This window comes from Amblyomma mixtum, chromosome 5 (genome assembly GCF_055824585.1).
Source record: "Amblyomma mixtum isolate Tamu chromosome 5, ASM5582458v1, whole genome shotgun sequence".
In the NCBI taxonomy this organism is placed as follows: domain Eukaryota; kingdom Metazoa; phylum Arthropoda; class Arachnida; order Ixodida; family Ixodidae; genus Amblyomma; species Amblyomma mixtum.
In genome coordinates, this window is record NC_143016.1 from 162,643,665 (window position 1) to 162,662,646 (window position 18,982).

At 47.9% G+C, this 18,982-nt stretch overlaps 1 protein-coding gene across 2 annotated transcripts in view; it reads right to left on the reverse strand.

The window, feature by feature from the left end:
* Positions 1-18,982, reverse strand: part of LOC149344354 (solute carrier family 52, riboflavin transporter, member 3-B-like) — a 108,032-nt gene that overhangs the window by 28,441 nt on the left and 60,609 nt on the right. The window contains exon 1 of one of the 2 annotated variants that reach the window (XM_089546258.1): positions 5,649-5,775. The exons of the other annotated variant lie outside the window; for it this stretch is intronic. The gene's annotated coding sequence lies outside the window, so the exon portion shown is untranslated. Of the gene's footprint in view, positions 1-5,648; positions 5,776-18,982 lie in introns of those variants that run through there. 2 annotated transcript variants of the gene reach the window in all.

Genomic DNA, 18,982 nt, shown 5'->3' on the forward strand with positions numbered 1-18,982 from the left:
ACCATGAGGAGTCAACCGCTCATCGTCAGTCATCGTGACACCAAAGCATACAGAGGACTTCTAACGATGGGCTGCATCGGTGCATCTAGGAGCCACGTTAAGCTGTTCTCAATTACAGGGGCTCCAATGCTGCTGTTTGGTATCAGTGATAGCTTCAGCCAGCTGCTGAACAGGATGGCGTGCTGACAACAGCGCACCGCCTGTTCTGTTTGCGTTTATGCTGCGCGATCATGATAAGCGACATTCTGTATCCACCATGCTCAGAAGAACCTTCAATTCTTCTCTCATATAGGTAGATAAAATATATACTAAATATAGTACATGCGTCAGCGTCACCGCTCGGCTACGATCCCAGTCCGGCACTAACGACGACCGCTGAAGGCCGCTTGTCTGCGCCCTCGAGATGTTGTGTAGCTCCCTGCAGTACTCCAGAAGGTGATGGATCCAAGGATATGCTGCCGGCTTGGTGGTAGCCTTGGTTGGTTATTATATGATCGTACATAAACTGGCTCGTTGACTCTTCGTCCAAGTTCACCCACCTGACTTTCGCCGGCCATTGCTTTCGTATCAAAACTGAACGGTCGATCGCTGAAAGTTGTTGTTGTCCTCAAAATAATGGCGCGTTTCCAGTGCGGGGGACTGGCCAAGACCCAGGCGGCGAAAGGCAGCAAACACCAGCGATGCTTGTTCTCTTTTGTCTTCCTGCTCCTCTATTGATTCGTTGTTTAACTATCGATTCGAATTCACTATCGAGCTGTGCGACACGGAAGGTTGCAGGCTGCCGCAGCATGAAATCTACAACATAGCCATGTGGTCAACACAATAGTTAAATAAATGGATTCGAAAGAGGGGTTGAGAGAAAGTATGGTTTGCGCACGAAGTCACCTCAAATAGCAGTGGTTCAACCTCGTTATGCTGCTCTTGCTGATAATAACATCATAAACTATTGCCATAGTACCAAGAAATTGTAATATAAAGAAGGTGTCAAGTGTTACCATGCGTTTAGTATCGGGTAAATCATGCAATAGGACATGTCTGCTGCACCCTCTTTTAAGCCGTCAACTGCATGTTTAAAATACTGTGAAATCTGAAAACCTGTTAGCAGGAGGCATTTTTGCTACCAAAGCACGAGACGACCGTTTCCTTTTTCGAGAGGGGCAGAAACACAACCCAAATAAAATTATGCTGTAATACAAGCAAGCCCGTACATCTTGCTTTTTCCTAAAACTAAGAAAACGAAAGGGGCCTCGCAACGGCTTCAAAACTTGCCTGCAAATACTACTTCAAGTAAAAAATGCTTAATATCCTGCGCATGTGCGGATCAAAATAAACCAAATTCACTCGTAAGAGCCCAATTTCTAAGCTTGAATCCTATAGGGCGGACTGTTTCGAGAATGATCTGTTTTGGTTGTTGTCATAAAATAACTTATTCGATCTTCAGCACTTCTTTATCATGGACTGCCAAGGCTAGGAAGAGCTCCGCAGAAGTTAAGAACCCTAAAAACAACGTTAACAAAGGAATCGTTACTGCGTCGCCGGTGGGTATGTCAACAACAACAGGATGTAAGGATGTGCCGCTGCTAAATTCAGTATTAAAGCGTTTAGTTGCGCTAGCTCGTACTGGCTTCCCGAATTCATTACATCTAGCACAGTGGCACACGCAGACAGTAAACGACCCGACTAGCGGTTGTCCTGTTGTTGTGTAACCAGCCCGAGTGTAGAATTTCGCAACTAATTTCAAATATAGGATGCTACAGTTAAGTGTAATATGTTCTAGACCCCATTCATTCCAGACAGTTTACTTTCACTCTGTCGATGTTCGGACATAAGAAAAGAAGAGTCATGTCCGTGCTTGTGACATAAGCCACCTATCCTCGTTTACTTGCTTGTGTGAGTGAGACACAGCAGTGCCCTTGGTAGCACACACTGAATGTTCTACTTATTCCTCCGCTGAATTCACAGCATAATCCTTTTTAGGTACTATTTTTATAACCAGAGCTTCAGTATCATAAGAAAAAATTCTGAACAAACCTGTGTCAGATCAAAACGTTTACACTCAAAACAGCAAAATGCAAAGTTTATAGTTGGCATCGACCAAACTAATTTCACGATCTTTCATTACATGATGCCGAAGAGTTGTTCTAACACGTAAAGCATCTCATATAACAGCTACTATTGCGCACGCTTTCTGCAGATAACAAATTTTCGCGTTTTACTCGCTTTCGGTTGAAGTCGACCGGCTCATTTCGAAAAAAATAAATTGCCTCACGTTTCAACACGCGTTCAAAAAGCCATAGCCTACCAATCCTATTAGGGAGTAGACGTTCCACGAAGGAAGCCTTTTGCCAACCCTTTATCTCGGCCATTTATCGTATTTTGTCCCACACTGGATAAATGCCTCCATGCTGCAATCACACCTGCAGCGCCCAGTTCGCGTCCTGTATTGTTTTCACGCGGAACAGTGCAGATAGCGTTAAAACATGACCTACGCAGCGCTGAAAGTGACCGGTTTAGAGCGCTGTTAAAGGAGGATGTCCTAAAAAAGTGAACACGAAACATTAGTGTTTCGTTGCGTGTGGTTCGCACAACATCAAATCAGTGCCAAGCCAGTTATGTTCACATAAAAGTTGAGCTTGAATTTTCGCTTTAAAATTGGTTCCCTTTAGCCCTTGCGAATATCGTGGGATATCGCGTAGAAACTTAGCGAGCCTAAACGCTTGCGGCACGACACTGCTGTCTGGTATCATTACTGTTTTTAGTAACTTAGGGCTGTATCTTTTTACTACAAGCAGATATGCAGACCACGTACAACTCAACAACTTTAAGTAGAGGGCTAGAGATGCATTGATGGATAGCAAATAATACTGAGAACGACCCCACCTCCTCTGGCTGGGCACACAATGCCTTAATCAACGAGTCGGTGCCTCCAGAGTCTTTAACTGGCAGAGGTGCTCTCTATGAGCCTGTAACTTTCAACACTGCTTCACAACTGTGACTTCATCAATCAGGTACAGCCGGCAAGAAAGACACACACTTAACTACAGCTATTTGATAGATATTGGAAGCCGGACAGGCAACCCCTAAAAGTGTTCGCCGATGCGGACAAGCCACAACCACAAAAAGACGAATCTACCTGTAACCTCTTCGTAGGCTGCATTCGCAGTCTGTCTGTCGGAAAAATCAGGCACTACAGCATGCCTGACCTGAGAAATTAGTGCATGTCAGTATCCGACAGACCAAACTGTCAATTTCAGGGGGTCTTCTATCTCATAGAAACTCTCGAGTGACAACAGGTGGGCATTAAAGACGCTGCCTATATAAGGCTGCATTGGCTTCAGCAGTGCCGAACGCAGTCTGAGTTCATGCCGACAGCTTGTACAATGCGCTTGAAACAAAATGTAGAGGATAACAGTGCACTGTCGTGAGCTAGAGTACTTTATAAAGGGTTAGCCTGGACTAAGCTGCGTCTTACAACCTTGCTACGACCGCGCATTGCGTTGCCGAAAGGTGGACCAATTTTGCTTCAATAGGTCACCCTCCCGCTTATAAACATCGCCGAAAACTTTGCCCTTTGATGCAGTGTAGTAAAAGGACGCGTGCTGAGTATCGTGACAGCACGTGTGAGCCGAGGAGAAGTGACATGCCGAGATGAATAGCGCCACCCGTTTTGCTGTCTGGGCAGTATGGCCGCGTCAGGCGTGCACAAAGGGTACGAAGCCGCAGTAAAATTCTACGCGTCACAAGTCGAGCGTATGCTGAGACATTACCACGTTTCAGATACTCAGCGTGCGTAGCACATTGCTCTTTTCCATGGTACGGGTTTTAGGTCACTCGCTTGGGTGAATGTAGCATGATAGTGTACATCCAGCTATATAATTCGCGTTTATTTTCTAACAATGCATCACTCTGCTGCACAAATGCGTAGATGACAAGGAAGGGGCGCGACATCCTTTCCCCACTTTATCTTGTTCCGCTGCTGGGTGCTATCCAACAGCTATTCCACTGAAATAAAACTTATCACGACTAACGAGCATATTGCGCAAGACGGCATCAAACGTCATATGCTGTTGTTTCATGTAATGCCATCTAGATGACCGTACCCTGTAGGCGAAAAAACATGAGCTCTGGTGTCAGTACGTGCGACAACGCGAATGCGCCTTCTCTGTTTTAATAAGCTTTTTCGGAGTTTACGTCACAGGAAATTAGGCTAATGCAGAAATCTTTTTATGGTGTGTTGTTCCCGTTATTTTGCTTTAATTATGTTCGTTGTATATGTTTCTTTCTTAGTGCTAAAATGCAACTCCTGTCTTGATTAATGATGGAAATGAAAGAACGTAACTCCTGTCTTGATTAGTGATGGAAATGAAATAATATCATCGACTTATTTTCTAGCCGCCAACGCAAAGTAGTACAGGGTCTTGTACAAACATGCAATGTAAACGACCGTCCACGTCTCTACGACTCGAAACCGCGAGATGCAAAACATCATGACAAATCGAACTCGCACTTTTTGCCAGAAAAATTAAATTTTCCAGGAGGACTGGTGAAAAACTGACCGGATATAAATTATTTAATTACAAGGCACAGTACATTGGAGGGAAGCACTAAATAGGATGATTAGGCTGCCTCGATCATACCTCCTCTACGGCAAGGAGAAAATTTCGGAGGCTACAGATGTGTCACGGATTTCATAGTGAAAAAAAGAACGGCATGTGGTATTGACGCATTTCAGGACACATTTGCGTACTCTGCGCTCATCTTAGAAGGTAAGAATATGAAAGGCAGAAAAGGATAATCTGATACCACGGAAACCAAAGGCACTTAACGTTCACGCACTGAACTCAACCAACCCTAGCATTGAGTTCTGCACTTCCAACCACGGTTGCGGAAACCTCAGTATAGGGGCCTTGCTGTCAAAATAAAGTAGAAAGAGCAGCTAAGCAAGGAAAAAAACTGTCCCCAGGTGAGGCTCACATGTCTAAACAGTCTGATCCGCTACGAAAAATAAAAGTAGCTTGTGCTTCGTACCTGACATCTGAAATAAGGTGACAAAAGAACCCACCTCTGCCAGGAAGTCCAAGTAGAAAGCTGAATATGTAGCGGTATAAAGTGGGGCTCGTCAGTGCCATCAAATGGAGGCTCCGCAAAGCCACATTATACGTAGAAGGTTGCATCACAGTGTCGACGTATTCAAGCTAGGATCGGTACGATCGCTTAAAAATCCTCAAGTAAAATCTTGATGAGGACGACCCGAACACGCTAACTGTAAGCGGCGAGACGATCCAGATAAGTCAGAAAGAGGTGGTGACAAAAAAAAATGGTTGCAGAACTTTTGAACTACTACAGCTAAACATATGATAAAACAACATATGAGCTAGCAGTGAGCTAAAAGGGCTTCTGCTTTCATAGTAAGCGCAGCCGACGTTGCTAAGCTTCCGTACGTCGAAGAACAGAAAAAAAACCTAATGTTGGAACAAGCGACTTCCATGCTTTCTCATAAAGGTCGTTCCCTGACCCATATACAATAAGGTGTGTCTGCAGACTGTTTTCAATTCGCGGCACACTGCTGCTTTCGCCCAACGCTGCCCATTCACCAGCCGTCAGGGCCCAACTGGCAAAGAAAAAAAGAATTGTGGCTCCACGCTCACCTTTTTGACGCCGAAAGCCGGCCTAACAACGACAAGACCGCCCTGAGTTCGAGAGAATGGATTCTTGAAGACGACTGAAATGTGAGCCGTTAGCTCAGCGGATTCCGTAACAGCTTTACTCCACTCAGACATGCCAGCTGTTCGGCGGCAGCGAGCAAACGTATGAGATTAGATAAAAGGACACGCAGAAGGAAGGTAAAAATGCGGACAAGCGCACAAGTGCATGCAGCAAGCACCATGCAGGAGAGTGATCCACGCCGACCTTTCGTATCTTATCAGCGTTACTGTGTTACTACACCTAATGTTCAATATCTCATCGATAAGCACTTATCCTGCAATGAAGCTGCACCTGAAAAACTTGCCACAATCTATATTAGTTGCTTCATCACCGACAGACCCTCGTAGGAGCAGAAGGATGAGGCGGACGGCATAGAACCTTTATTTGAGAGCAGAGTATCTTGAAAAGGAGCGGTTGCACCGACAAAAGACATTATCACGCCAGCCGGCCGGCATCTCATATGCATACGACGAGTCAGCCGCATATACCAAATGTATGACATCATCATCATCATCATTTATTTTACCCTTAAAGGCCTCTGTTGAGGCATTACATAAGGGAGCATTAGTGCCCCCTTATTAGATGCATTACAGTGAAGAGACATGGACACAACAACTATGTGTGAACGCGGAGAACAGCGAGCCCTACGGAAGCAATGGAGGAGTGCTCGAACTCAACAGAGAACGCATCAAAAAGGCACTCCGCGCATTCCAAATGTGCCGTAAGCGAGATTTCTGTTCACTTACTGCTCCCCTTCCATCTATCCACAAGAATTCGCACCTCAAAAAGCAAAGTACATGACACTGGCCTCCTACTACAGCTGGTGTTCATCCTTCACCTCCATCGTGACCGTAAGATTGCGCGATTATCTGGAGTCCTACGAGGCAATTGACTACTCCATAAAGGCAGCCTTCCATAATCGATCTTCGCCTGCGCATTGTCTCCTTACAGTACCTAGTAGCCCCGAAACCTCAGTTCTTCCCCCTTCACCTTCACCTTCACGGGTTGGCTGGCACCCGTCCACAGTCACGACTGGTGAGCCCTGGTACCACATGCGCCGGACCTTCGAAGCCGTTAATCTCTTACTGCAAATCGAAATTATTAACGCCACAGAGTTAAACGTCACGTGTCGAAGAAAAGCCGAAGCCGTCTTCGTTGGCCCTGTGCGAAAAACTCACGAAAAATATCAAGAGAAGCAACCTAGGTGGTAAGTGGGCCACCTAGATGTCGATTGACATTGTAATAAGGGAGTAATTACTCATTGGAATCCACCCAAGCCCAGCCAAACGGGTACAAAATAAAGGTAAACAACTTTCTGAGTGATCTCCTATTTAAAGAAACATGCGTCCTCCTCCGGGGTTCGAACCCGGAAACACCGCTTCACCGGAGCAGTCGTTCTACCAACTGAGCTAACCGGGACGGCTAGCGCATGGCAGCGCGAGAGCAAATTAATAGCTGGAAGTGGAAACAGTGAAGGTCAGTGTTTAGGGGAATCCCCCAAGGTGGAGTATATTTGTAATAAGGGAGTAATTGCTCATTGACAGCCGTTTGGGGTGGGTTCGAACAGTCGGTATCCGAGCGGTCCTTCCGCCTTTATCTCCCAAGTTCCCTTCCCCAAGCAGAGTAGCATGCCAGCGATTTGTAGACTCTGGCTAAATTCTCTGCTTTTTCATTAAAGGGCTTCTCTCTCCGAGAGGACTGCTCTCTTCCTTTGTCTTTGCGTTATCCACGCCAACTCCTTGTCCGCAGTTTTCTCGTCTCCAAATTTGAGTTTCGAGCCTTTCATCAGCCTACAGTTAAGTTTAAGACTCTTGGGTGAGGAACGGTAACATCGGAGAATTGCTTCACTCTTCACCCATATTGGAAAGCTGCTCTTCACGACCGTCGAGTGCCGACTAAATGTGTTTCACTGCATTCTTATTTTCAGAGTAATTTTGGAAGTTTCGCACCATCCGGACTTCCCGACACTGTCTGGCCTAGGTGGGCCCTTATTACTTCCAGCACGTCACCGAAAAAAAAACTGGAGAGGACACTTAAGCGCCGCCTTAAGTGCATGATGCGATAGCTTGTCCATCGTAATGTCCATATATTCAGAACTGATTACTCTGTACTTAACATTCATGAATCCCTGGGTGTCCTCATCCCAACCCAGGCGCAGTGGTGCAGCGGTTAAGCGACGCGCCACTGTCCTGCCACGGCAGTTGCTGCCACGGATGGGGCTTGAGAGACCCAGGTTGCTCTGTCTCAGCAGCAACTCGCGACCAATCATTAATTTAACTGCCACCTGCCACAGTACACACCTTGCTCACAGCCTGGTGAGCAGGTTGTGATGACGTCACAAGGTTATGTGACCTAGGTGGCCTACCTCAATACTAGGTTGCTTCTTTTGTGATTTTTCGTGGAACTTTTGCTCACGGACAACGATGACGATGACGGATTTTCCGCGGCAAGAGCTTCTTAACGCACTCAGGTTAAAACTACTGGTAGCAATCAAGCAATGATGAACTAAGTTTACTAAAAAAGCGAAAGAATGCATTTGGGAGCTCACTGAGATGACGGGGCTGATGTAGTACGGTAATTAACGTTTACAACACGGTGCGGGCGACCTTAATTACTGACACAGCTCTGATGTTTGCTATACTGCAATTACATACGTTATCATTCGTATTAAACCGATAGCCTGAAGGGTCGCCGTTCTGCACAGAATCTGGCGTTGACCTTGTGAGCGAGCAAGCAGGTGGCTAACCTGCAACCCAGGCTGTGTGTCCTTGTGATGTCATCAAAGCCTGCCCATCTTATTGGGAACATGGTCAGCTTGGACAGCTTAGAAGTAAACTTAATTAAGCTCTACGCATATTGATCATAGTGTAATTTCTCAAAGCCGTGTGGGGAAATTTTTCCACGGTTGTAGACTCTATATAAACACATCTGTAGGCAGTGGTCTACTGAAATTTCCGCTGATTATAGCGGTCTATAGCAACGTATTCTACTTACTGTTTAGCCTGCGGGCCGGAAACTACCGCGAACAGATCCGGATTCTCCCTCCGTGCAAGGGGACACTGGATTTCGGGCAGACGGTGGACTATTTCACATTTCATGGGACTTTTCACCTCTCGGACGCGTGAGAGCTAGCTAGGCCTAACGCCCAGACCTAGCGTAGCTACCCGTGCATCGACGGGAGCCGGCCCCTGGGGCGGCCCCGTGACCACCACGATGATCAACGCCGTCGACGGAGATGAACTGGCACCCTCGGAATTTGAGAACGGTGAGTGGGAGACCGTTCTCAGCATGCACGACCGCATGAAGAAAAAAGGCGGGAAGCCTGGAAACGCCAGCGGAAACGCTGGCACGAACGCCGCCGCGAATTTCGGCGGGAACGCTGGCGATCACGGCGCCGGGGTGAAGAAATCGACTGCCACTCAGAAAAAGAGGCAAGACCCGAACATCCGAAAAAGGGCACCAATGCCGAAGCTCCCGGAGAGCGACTATAAAATAATCTTCAGGCCCAGAGGCTGGAACTTGAACGATTACGTGCCACGTCACCTACTGCAGGCCACCTGCGCGGCCGCGCAACTACCATACGGAGATGTCCTGGACGAAGACACTTCAAGAATCAACTCCGTGAACAACACGTACACGATCAGCACACCGAATCGTCAACGCGCGAGCACCTACGCGAGGATAAAGACGATAGTTATCGGGGAGAAGACCCTCGCCATGGCACCCTACGTCGCGGCTCCCGACGACGCAATTAAGGGCGTGGTATACAACGCCTATGATATCGGAACACCGGAAGAAGTCCGTCAAGGATTCATCAAACGCAACCCGGACATCGAAGTACTCAACGCCAGAAGAATTGGCAAGTCCAGATCTATTCTCATCACCTTTGGAGAGAAAAAGCTTCCCAGACAAGTCTTCTACTGGGGATCAGTGTTCATCGTCTACCCGTACCGAGAGCGGGTAGAGACCTGCTACAACTGCAGGAAGACGGGACACAGGACGGATGTGTGCTATAAGCCATGGGTAAAGCGTTGCCGCAGATGCGGCGAAGACCATCCAGACCCACCGGAGGGAGAACTGCCGACATGCAAGCCCGAATGCATCGTATGCGGGGGGCCACACAACACCGGCAGCCGGAATTGCAAGTATCGGCTGGCAAAGAAAGCACCTTTTAAAGCCAAGAACGACCTGGGGCAACTTGACTCCGGACACCAACCAAGACCGAAGACCAGGGACCACAGCGGCACCCGCCAAGGCCACCGGGGGAGAAGCAGATCGAGCTCCTTCCCACCATTACCGGGGACCGGAGGCGCCAGCTCGGGTCCTGACAGAGAGAGCAGCTCGAGCAGAGGAAGAGGCTCAAGCAAGGACAGAGACGCGGGCAAAAAGGTGAGCTGGCCAGATAAGGCCTCTTCTTGGGAAACCGCTCGGGAGAAGGAACTGGTAGAGCAGCTCGCTAAGAGGGACAGAGAGCTAGACACCTTAAAGAAGGAAATGGCGGAGCTGAGGAAACTCATTCACGCTAACACAAAACAGCCGAAGGTGGTCGAAAAACCTCCTTTGCAACAATCACAAAACGCGAGTCAGGCACCCCCGCGTGACACATATGAAGGGGGAGACATTCAAAACGCAATGGATACAGACACCAGAGTCCCCTTGAAAAGACCTCTACCCAGAGAGGAAAACACAGACGACAGTACTCCCAAAAAGGCGGCAGAAAGTCCTAACGAGGACGCATCGGCTAAAACCCACATGAACGTTAGGCCGGACATGAACACACTATTGAAGCGGGTTGACGCTCAAGACGCTAGAATTGATGCCCTTACCGCTAGGGTAGACAAAATAGCCGAACGTGCTGACAATCTGACGGCGGAATTCGTCACGTTCAGGGAACGAACCATGGGTTGCTTCCAGCAAATTCTGGAACAACTAGCAAACATAGAAGCCAGGCTTCCCCCTGTTGCCGGCAACACCCTCCCCTCGCTGCAACCGCAGCAGCAGCCTCTATAGGACATCATGGCCCCTAGCCAACAAATTAGAATCTGGCAGTGGAACTGCAGAGGCTTCCAGTCCAAAAGATGGAACCTGCAGGCATACATTCAAAAAAACATAACCACACCGGACGTAATCACGCTGCAGGAGGCAAGCGGCATGGTCAAATTAAATGGCTACGCCGCGTACACCCCGCTAGAAGTGCGAAAAGAGCACAAACCCAAGTCGTTCACGGCCACGCCAGTGCATAGAAATCTAACGGCAACACAACACGCACTCGAAAACACAAGCGAGGACTACGTGATGTTAGAAATAATCCCAAACAGAAAGGGGGACAACAGTCTCTTTATTCTGAATATATACAACTCACCGAAAAACCGGGGCACAGGGCTGGCGGACCTATTACGTAAAGCCATTAGACTATCTTATAAGAAGGGATTAGTAATTACGGGGGACTTCAACGCCCCGCATCCGGCATGGGGATAACGAACGGCCTCCCCTAAGGGAAACAAACTATGGACAGAAATCCAAAACTTAAGGCTCACGCTACTAAACAACCCGCAAGACCCCACGAGGATAGGCAATAGCGTCAGCGTAGACACGTCCCCAGACTTGACGCTAGGCAAAGACCTCGAGGGTGAACGATGGTCAAACACAGGACACACCTTGGGTAGCGATCACTACATCATAGAGATTGAAACACAAACCAGGCCGATGAAGGGGAAGCTGCGCGAAACGAAGCTGACAGACTGGGACACCCTCCGAAAAGTCCGGGACAGAACCGCTCCGAGGGAGATATCGGATCTAAATCAATGGGTTGAGACACTCAAAAAAGACGTAAACAGTCACACTAGACAGACCCCAACCACCGAACATGACATCACAGACTCGAGGCTAGCCCACATGTGGGAAGCCCACGAGAGCCTCTTGAAGAGGTGGAAAAAACAGAAACACAATAGAAGGCTAAAGAAGAGAATATCGACACTCGAAAAACAGATAGAAGACTACACAAACGAGCTTCAGCGTCAACACTGGGGACAAATTTGCGATGAAATGAAGGGAAAGCTAGGGTGCAAGAACACGTGGCATCTTCTTCGCCACTTACTAGACCCAGGACAAACAAAGTCGGCGGCACAAGGGCAGCTTAAACGATTGATTCACAAATACCAGGGAACAGCCGCGGACCTAATAGAGGAACTGAAGAGCAGGTACCTTAACACAGACAAAGGGGGTTCATCTCCAGCTTACCAAGGAGCAGAGAACACACAGCTAGATGAGGACATCTCGATAGCGGAGGTATGGAGAGCAATGAGTCAACTAAGAACCACGTCGGCAGCGGGGGCAGATGGGGTAACCAACAAAATGCTAAGGAACCCAGATCTAGTCTCGGTCACGGCAGTCACAGATTACCTAAATGAGATATGGAAACGAGGTAGTCTACCTTCACAATGGAAACATGCCAAAGTAATCTTTATTCCAAAACCCGGGAAGAAACTTGAAGTGGGCAACCTCAGGCCGATATCGCTAACGTCCTGCCTGGGGAAGCTGATGGAACATGTCATATTAAACAGACTCCAGGAATACGCAGAGGAAAGGGAGGTATTTCCTGAAACGATGCTAGGCTTCAGGAGCAAGTTGTCCACGCAGGACGTCATGCTCCAGCTCAAAGCAGACATCATAGACCCGCCCAACAAAGGGGGCGCCAAAACTATACTGGGCCTATAGACCTACATAAAGCCTTCGATAACGTCAAACACGAGGTCATACTAACTAATCTGGCGGAGATTACCCCTGGAAAGCGGACCTACGATTACGTAAGGGACTTTCTAACCGGCAGAACCGCAGAAATAAATCTAGGAGACATCCAGTCAGAAACTATTAAGCTGGGAGATAGGGGAACTCCGCAGGGCTCAGTGCTCTCTCCTTTCTTATTCAACCTGGCGTTGAAGAACCTACCGCCGCTATTGAAGACTGTCGAAGGTATAAACCATACGCTATATGCGGATGACATAACAATATGGACGCATACAGGAAACGATGGGGAAATAGAACAAAATCTCCAACACGCGATCGATATTGTCCAGGAATACGCAGAATGGGCAGGACTAAAATGCTCGCCAAGCAAATCCGAACTTCTGGTGATCCGGGGGGCTAGCAAACGCGATACCAACGCAGGAGACATTCACGTACTGGTAAATGAGACTCCGGTAGTCAGAGTTGACAAAATCAGGGTCCTAGGACTTATAATACAGGACAATAGAAAGAACACAGAGACAATAAACAGGCTTAAGTCCACAATTAACATGACAACCAGGCTCATAAGGCGAATAGCTAACAAAAGACGGGGAGTCAAAGAGAAAGATCTCTGCCGAATGGTTCAGGCTTTCGTGATAAGCAGAATAGTTTACGCCGTTCCCTACCTCAAGCTAGGGCTGGCGGAACAGAACAAAATAGATGGGATCATAAGGCAGGCATATAAAGCAGCATTGGGGCTGCCCCACTGCACTCCTACGGAAAGACTTCTTAAACTGGGGATCTACAACACCACCACGGAACTATGCGAGGCACATATATTTGCGCAATTAAGGAGGCTTGCGACCTCACCCCCGGGGAGAAAGATCCTGAGCAACCTAGGATTACATGATAAAATTCCGGAAAGAAACGCGCAGGCAAAATTACAGACCAAAGTTAGAAACTTACTCACTATTAAACCACTTCCAAAAAACATGCACCCTGCTTTTCACGAAGGCAGGAGGAGAGCCAGAGCAAAGGCCCTTGAAGCCAAGCTCGAAGGCTCGGAACACACAACCTATGTAGACGCGGCGGAATACGAAGGAGGCGACTCCTTTGTGGTCGTGGCCGTGAACGACTCGGGTGAAACATTAACGGCCGGTTCGGTCAAAACAAAAAACTCAGGGACAGCGGAGGAGGCGGCTATCGCCATGGCAATGGCCAGCACCAAAGCAGTCACCATCATTAGCGACTCCAAGGTGGCTATCAACAATTTTGCGCGGGGTATGATCTCCCAGGAGGCAGAACGAATATTAAGACATAAAGACTGGGACCAAAGAGAGGTGGAACTAATATGGGAGCCGGCACACTCGGGGAACAGGGGAAACGAGTTGGCTCACAGTATAGCTCGAGGTTATGTCAGCCGAGCAGTGAGCCGGGTCGAGTCCCCAAATTTCACGAGAGATGCATTCATATCATTTCACGAATACACCAATCAGTTTAAACTGGAAAGGAGGATCTATCCGCCACCAGACAAAAAGCTCGACAAAAGCCAGGAGGTAACGTGGCGTCGGCTCCAGACGCGAGCCTTCTTTAGCCCGTCGAGACTAGCACACATGTATCCAACACAATACAGCGCTACATGGAAACAATGCGGCGAGATAGCCGGATATGACCACATTTTATGGAGCTGCAAAAAGGCGCCGCCACCGGCGGACCTACTACCAGTCCCTTCTCTAGAGCGGTGGGAGGCTGTACTGGCCAGCTCAGACCCGTTGACGCAAGTCCGGGCCACTGAGTGGGCTCACAAGGTCGCCAAGAGCCATGGGCTCGAAGCCACCTAGTATAATGCCCACTAGGGCTCAGTGCTGACAATAAACGTTTTCCAATCCAATATAGACGCAGGTCTACTAAAGTGCACGCTCATAACTCCGTAGAATGTATATAGACAAAAGTCTACTAAACCTGTATGGCCATAAAACTGAAGATTCACTATACATAAGTGATGGGGTTTGACAATAGAAATTCTATGGACTTCAATGACAAAAGTCTACGGAGAGTTTATAGACTGTCGAAACATTTTTGTACGTCCATAGATTCACAAAGAAGAAAATAGCACGTCATGCAAATGCTTTCAACTGCCGGAAAGGAAATTGCAGTCGGAATCCATGGAAAATTGGTTTTTGAGGAAAGAAAACGACGCTGTAGTAGTGTCGCTTCTCGGATGAAGCTGATCAGTTTAGGGCAAACTTGTTCGGACCAATCGTTCCGTCACAATTTGTTTTTGCAAAAAGACGAAACAAAATGCATAAAATTAGTTCGCTTCTTCAGGCTTAAATCCTTCAATTTTAATTTTTTGAGCTAATGAGGAGTTATCTTACGAGCAAAAAAAATGCTTTTAGTCGGACGTCACGAAGGTAATCACCTTCAAAATTGTAGGCGGCACTACCCACAGACGTCCCTGTAGTATATTTGCGGCGCTTCTGTTAATATGAGCTGCCGCGGTGCAACAGTGGTTATGGTGCTCGGCTTCTGACCCCAAAGACGCGGGTTCGATCCCGGCCGCCGCGGTTGAATTTCTTTGGAGAAGAAATTCTAGAGGTCCGTGTAACGTGCGATGTCACTACACGTTAAAGAACCCCTGGTCGTCGAAATTTCCGGAGCCTTCCACTACGGCGTCTCTCATAGCGTGAGTCGCTTTCGGACGTTAAACCCCATAAACCAAACCAAACCAAACCAAACCAAACCTGAGCCCAACATTAGAGTATTAGACTGCATGAACAAGTAGTCTTTACTTGCCTGCGTCGCTCCACAGGTCAGTGGTAGCGCAACTGTAACAGATGCGAGCAGCCTCTCCTCTCCTCCTGTAGCAGACGACGCGTTCCACCGGAAGAAGACGCGTTCCACCGGAAGCAGGGCTCGACTGCAGCGCCGTTAGTTCTCGTGACCACCACTGCGGTAACTTTTCTGGCGAAACTGCGAAACTAGCCTGTTCAAGTAACGTTGCTCCATCCTTCAGCCAGGGTCATTTCGCCGCACCACATGTGAATGGTGGCGCCTTTAAGCGTCTTTCGGCTAGGACTAAATGAATCCCTGACAGACAGCGAACGCTGCGCGGCGAGGCGGCCTTCGTTCCGACTTCTTTACTTTCGTCTTCGAGCACGAATGTAATAGAAAAAATAGCCTCGTGATGTGGACGGCTTAATTCCGTTCTCTTAAGGCCCGAGCACCAAAAATATCGGCTTCCTCTCCAAGGTTGTTTTAAAGCTTTCTGAACGGCTGTTTTCGCTTAAAAGTATCGCGAAGTCAGACTTCAAAACATTTCATTTATTTATTTATTTATTGATCCCTTAAAGGCCCGAAGGCATTACATTACGGCAAAACATTACGGAGATTACGAAAGATTACGGGGAGATACTCACTTTTAGTGCGAAAATAAAACGTCAAAATGAGCTTTTCAGACACAATATTCGAACTGTTATCTCACGCGCTCAAATGCACAGCATGACACCACACACCCAATAGGAAGGACAGCATTTAAGTGCGTTTTCAACACTTAATAATCAGTTCTATTTCTTCCCAGGTGTCACTGCTTAAACGCTCGTTTAAAAGGGAATAGCTATACTATCAACGATCACCAGCATCTTGGTACACTGCGCCTACGAGTGAACGTCATCTTGCGACGTGGTAGACCGTGGTCCACCTAAATGAGAAATAAATGTTGTTGAAAGAGGAGTCATACCAAATTATGCCAGTGCGCGAGGCTAGACCAATACTGCAAATGGGTCAATTTCATTCCATTAATAAAGGTGACAACGCCCTTGCACAGTGACCATAAGGGGACATGCAATGAGACACGACACTGACATCTGAACCACCGGTGGGCTTCAAGTTTCAGGTACCGTCCGTATTCATAATAAGGGGTGGCCGTAGATTCGATCTGGTGGATGCATAGTAAGTGCACGTCCATCGCCGTAGTTCAGAAGTTACAATAATCAGTTCTAGCACACTAAAAGGATTTCCGCAAAGGCAGAGTGCCAAACGGGTCGCAATGATTGCCGTGAGAGACCAGGCCACACCTTTTCCCACTGTTTATTTTAATTATTTGAATAACTTGCATTTAGATAAACCACATAGTTGCATTAAACATGAAGCACGAATGCAGCTCTTTTTGGCATGTATAAATACGTTCAGCCTTGGTTTCGACGCCAGTATGCAGTAGGAATAACTGTCATTACTTCGAATGAACTCAATCAATCGCCTTTCTTTGCTCTCCCGCTCCATGTCGGTAGGCTGTAGGCACAACAATCTTGGAAGCAGAAGACGAAAGTGAAGAAGTTAAAACCACGTCAGCCACCAGCCACGTCTCAGCGTTCCGATCACTGCTACTCGGAAATGGCCAACGAGGAACACTTCGATGGTGCAGCGGTGCTCGCAAGGGAGTCGACCAGTCAGTCCTTGGCAAATCACGGCGCAACGGGCGAGGGCGACGGCCCAGTCCACGCGAATCGCTCGGGTCATCCGCCTCCAGCAGCTCCCCGACGGACGGCGCAGGATCTCGTCAGCACAGAAGAAATGCCTTCAGCTGTTGGTGTCGGCTCTTGGCCTACGCTGCGGGGCCAAGGTGAAGGTGATAATCCGGCGACCATAATCTCTGTGCGCGTGTCGGCGACCTCCTGGCAACCTCCCCTGCTAAATCAACTCTTTGGGCCGCTGTTCTTATGCTTGGTGACGTCAACGGTCTTCGTGATGGTTCTTGTGACATTATGCGTTCTGCACGTATCGCACGCGGTATCGTCTTGGCGACGCCACCGGTAGAATAGCGGGCAAGAGATTGTTCAAGACGGAAGACTTTGTCCCACTCGGACGCTTACCGGAAAGTGACAAGGCATGGTGGGGTGTTCGCTCGAGCCCGGGATATCAAAGCTGACCGCTCCAAGATTTTGTATGTTTATCTGGTACCTTAGAATTCTTGTACACCTAGATCTTAAATTAAAAATTGCATTGGAAGTGCCATCAGGTTCGTGCATGGCTTGTTTGAAGCACCACACCGAATCCCTAGTTCTGCTTATGTTTTAGTGGTGTATGCCGATCGCGAGTTTTACCCAATGTTCCAGCAGGTTTACCCGCTGCAGTAATATAATACGAAAACCCCCATTTCTTTCCAGGTGGCTAAGTGCATGTTTACATAAATAACGAGAGCGTTTGCGAAGCGAGAATCATGAATGAAAAAAAAAAATTAGAGGCGAATTCGTCTTTATGTAAAATGTCTTTTTTTTTAACAATGGAGCATGTATGACAAGCGCAGAGGAATGACCTTGTATGTTTTCATTCTCTCCATACGTCGTTTAATTATACATTGACGCCTGAAATGCAAACCAAGCGTATGTTACTGTTCTGAGGACAGAATTGACTTCCGATGCTCCCATCAAAGTGTTTCGAACAATTCGCAAAAACTTTAGGGCGGCACTTTATTCACCTCAAGTGCGGTGAGGCTAAAGCCTTAAGCGCGGTGTTGCCGCTTGTGTCACTGATGTGTTGTTAAGATGTTAAGCTTCACCTCTAGGAGTGAAACGCGACAGCGTCTTGCAACGCTGCCCGGAAGTCCACAGAACGCCATCGCCTGTTCGGTTCTAAGCCTTGCTCGTCGGTAAATTGTTTTTGAGGAAAGGAAATTATCTGTCTCGCATACCTCGGTGGCCACCTGAACCTCGCCGTAACGGGAAGGTTTGGTTTGGTTTATGGGGTTTAACGTTCCAAAGCGACTCAGGCTATGAGAGACGCCGTGGTGGAGGGCTCCGGAAATTTCGACCACCAGGGGTTCTTTAACGTGCACTGACATCGCGCAGCACACAGGCCTCGAGAATTTCTCCTCCAAAGAAATTCAGCCGCCGCGGCCTGGATCGAACCCGCGTCTTTCGGGTCAGCAGCCGAGCACCATAACCACTGAGCCACCGCGGCGGCCGTAACGGGAAGGGAGGGTGATGGCAGTGAACGAAGACACCGTATTCACTAGACGCGCCTTTGTTCATTCCAAACCATCGAGCTGGCATGGCGTCCCTCCCAAGTACACAATAAAGGCAAAAAAAAACAGCTGGCATGGCGGACTGGTTAGCAGGCTCGTCTCCCACTCCGGAGACCGGGGTTCGATTCCCGAACACGACAATTTCGTGCTCGGCTTTCTTTATCTGGCCTGATTAGAAAGATTAATTAGGCTAATTGGGTGATTTAGCAATTAAATAAATTCATTCCCACTTACTTAAAGCATCACTATACGATCCCTTTAATTGGTTGCATGGTTACTAGCCAAAGTACAATTGGCCCGTTTGAAACTCGCACTCTATGACGTCACGACGGTTTCGACCAATTGAAAAGCGTGAGAATTCTGTCGACAACTCCTGCTTACAACGATGAGGCATAAAACCTTCCGCCTTAAAAATGCGTGCAGCATCAGGCACACGAACTCTTCCAGTCCTCGTAGTTATGAAGCGCGGCTACGGCCGCTTATCTGTTTTTATTGCGAAAGCAATACTGCTAGCACTTTTCTGCCGTC